We start from the raw sequence: 3668 nt of genomic DNA on the forward strand, positions 1-3668 counted from the left end.
CCAACGTTAGTGACACCCAACATTGTCACTAACGTTGGAATTAGCCCACATAAGCCACTATGAGCCACGTTAACTCCCGCGTTAACTTAGTTAACGTGGAAGCTAACGTGGATAAGGGAATGATGAGCCAACGTTAGTGACACTCAACTTTGTCACTAAAGTTGGCCAAGTCACAATAAGCCACGTTAACTCCCACGTTAACCTAGTTAACGTGGAAGCTAACGTGAAGAAACAAGGTGGTCGACAACGTTAGTGACACTTACTATTGTCACTAACGTTCTCGAAGGTTGGCAAGCCTACGTTAAAAGAGCCATGTTAACTAAGTTAATGTGGACTCTAACGTAGGGAAGGGGGAGACTTCTCAACGTTATTGGGAAAAGCAAGTCCCAATAACGTGTGCAAAGGACAAAGAGGCAACGTTAGTGGCAACGTTTGTGCCACTAATGTTGAAGATAACGTGGCTCTTACTTGGGTGAGGAACGTTAGTGAAAAAGGTGATTGTCACTAACGTTCTTGAACCCTTATTTTCACTGAACGTTAACACCACTAACGTCCTGAGCTAAAGTCTCTGCCCACTTCACACTTTCTCTCTACAAGTAAAGCCAAGCCCAATGAAGAAGAGAACTGCTTCAAACTCAAGATCCAAAGGCCCATACCCAAGACTTGAAGAGCCAACTAGAAGAACAGAAGAGTAGTATATATAGGAGTAGCTTTGAATTAACTTGAGAGTTGGAAATTATAGGGAGCATCTTGGCATAGAACTACTCTTTGTATTTTACTTTCTCTGCACTTCTAGTTTCATCATGTATTCTCCATCTTTGTTTTCATTTTCCAGAGCTATGAACAACTAAACTCCTTTCATTGGGTTAGGGAACTCTGTTGTAATTTGATGGATCAATACTAGTTTTCATTATTCTTCTCCTATCTTTTCTCTTAATTTTACTTGAAAGCTTTTGATCTTCATCCAATTGGGTAGTTATCTTGGAAAAGAAGCTATTCATACTTGGATCTCTTCTGAACCTTGAAAGAGGAATGAAGAGATCATGCTAGAAATGCTTTCTCATGCTGATAATCCTCTCAACACTTGATTTGGGAAATGCATTTGGTATAATCAGTGACCATACTTCATCTCTTCTCATGAGCAATTGACCAAGGAATTGGCTATTGATTAAGATTTGAGAGATTGAATTACAAGAAATTGTAATTCGATCACTTAAGATTGCCAAGGAGATCAATGAGTGCATTGATTGAGGAAGAGATGAAAATAAAATTGATCCGGAGAATGCAACATCTCCTGATCCCAATGAACTCCCCATTCCTGATCTTACCCATTCTCTTTAATTTCTGTCATTTACTTTTATGAGCAATTTCCCCATTCCCATTTAAGATTCTACAATTTACTTTCCGTCATCTACATTCAGCTCTTTATTTCTAGCATTTACTTTTCTGTTATTTACTTTCCCGCCATTTAATTTTCTGCAATTCTCAACTCAAATTCTGATTCGCTCAACTAGAACTTCCTCTAATTAAAGTTGTTTGATCAATAAATCCCTGTGGGATTCGACCTCACTCTATTGTGAGTTTTTACTTGACGACAAATTCGGTACACTTGCCAAAGGAAATTTGTTATGAGACAAGTTTTCCATGCATCAAGTTTATGGTGCCATTGCCGGGGATTGATTGTGCATCAACAATGATTAAATTGGAAGATAACTAGATTGAGCATTTTTGTTTTGTTTGATTTAATTTTTTGTTTGAGTAATTTACTTTCTGTTTTAGTTAATTTCTTCCCTTCCCCCTACTTTTTCTTTGTTATTTACAATTCCCTTCCCCCTACTTTTTCTTTGTTATTTACAATTCATTTCACTAACCCACTAACTGTTTGATATATTGCATCACTCACACTAACAGTAATTCTGACAGAAATACTTTCTGCATCTATTTTTCTTGCTTGTACTTGTTGGTTGTATGACAGGGAGAAGAAGCGGGGCTTCAACTTCCTTTGATTCCGAACCTGAGAGGACCTTCTTGAGATTAAGAAGAGAAGCAAGAGGAAAAAGAGTAGTTGGTGCTGAGGAAGAGGAGGAATACTTTAAACCAAACATGGAAGAAAACATGGAAAACCATCATGAAGAAGAGACTCACAACCATGGCGGAGGAGGTCTAGCAAATCATGCTGGGGAGGAAATGGAGCCAACGTTAGTGACACTTAACATTATCACTAACGTTGGACCAAGCTCATAAGTGGCCATGTTAGTTGCCACGTTAACTTAGTTAACGTGGCCTCTAACGTTAAGAAGAAAAGGGGGACGACAACATTAGTGTCATTCAACATTCTCACTAACGTTGGCCAAGTCACAAGAAGCCACGTTAACTCCCACATTGACCTAGTTAACGTGGAAGTTAACGTGAAGAAGAAAGGTTGTCGACAACATTAGTGACACCAAACATTGTCACTAACGTTGGAAGGAGCCAACACAAGCCAAAATGAGCCACGTTAACTTAGTTAACGTGGAAGCTAACGTGAGGAGAGGGATGATGAGCCAACGTTAGTGACATTCAACTTTGTCATAATTGTTGGAGATGGCTAGCACAGCCACGTTAGAAGCCACGTTAACCTAGTTAACGTGGACTCTAACGTGGGAGCTAAGGGGCACATTAGAACGTTAGTGACAATGTTAAGTGTCACTAACGTTCTCGAAGGTTGGCAAGCCTACGTTAAAAGAGCCACATTAACTAAGTTAACGTGGACTCTAACGTAGGGAAGGGGGAGGCTTCTCAACGTTATTGGGAAAGTTGAGTCCCAATAACGTATGCGAAGGACAAAGAGGCAACGTTAGTGGCAACGTTTATGCCACTAACGTTGAGGTTAACGTGGCTCTTACTTGGGTGAGGAACGTTAGTGAAAAAGTTGAATGTCACTAACGTTCTCGAACGTATATTTTCACTAAACGTTAACACCACTAACGTCCTGAGCTAAAGTCTCTACCCACTTCACACTTTCTCTCTGCAAGTAAAGCCAAGCCCAATGAAGAAGATAACTGCTTCAAACTCAAGATCCAAAGGCCCAGACCTAAGACTTGAAGAACCAACTAGAAGAGTAGAAGAGTAGTATATATAGGAGTAGCTTTGAATTATTTTGGGGAGTTGGAAATTATAGGGAGCCTCTTGGCATAGAACTACTTTCTGTATTTTACTTTCTCTGCACTTCTAGTTTCATCATGTATTCTCCATGTTTGTTTTCATTTTCCAGAGCTATGAACAACTAAATCCCTTTCATTGGGTTAGGGAGCTCTGTTGTAATTTGATGGATCAATACTAGTTTTCATTATTCTTCTTCTATCTTTTCTCTTGATTTTACTTGAAAGCTTTCGATCTTCATCCAATTGGGTAGTTATCTTGGAAAAGAAGCTATTCAAACTTGGATCTCTTCTGAACCTTGAAAGAGGAATGAAGAGATCATGCTAGAAATGCTTTCTCATGCTGGACCAAATTGGGTTTGGATGGATATGTGACTATAATCCTCTCAATACTTGATTTGGAAAATGCATGTGGTATAATCAGTGACCATACTTCATCTCTTCTCATGAGCAATTGACCAAGGAATTGGCTATTGATCAAGATTTGAGAGATTGAATTACAAGGAATTGTAATTCGATCACTTAAGA

This window comes from Arachis ipaensis, chromosome B08 (genome assembly GCF_000816755.2).
Source record: "Arachis ipaensis cultivar K30076 chromosome B08, Araip1.1, whole genome shotgun sequence".
In the NCBI taxonomy this organism is placed as follows: Eukaryota; Viridiplantae; Streptophyta; class Magnoliopsida; order Fabales; family Fabaceae; genus Arachis; species Arachis ipaensis.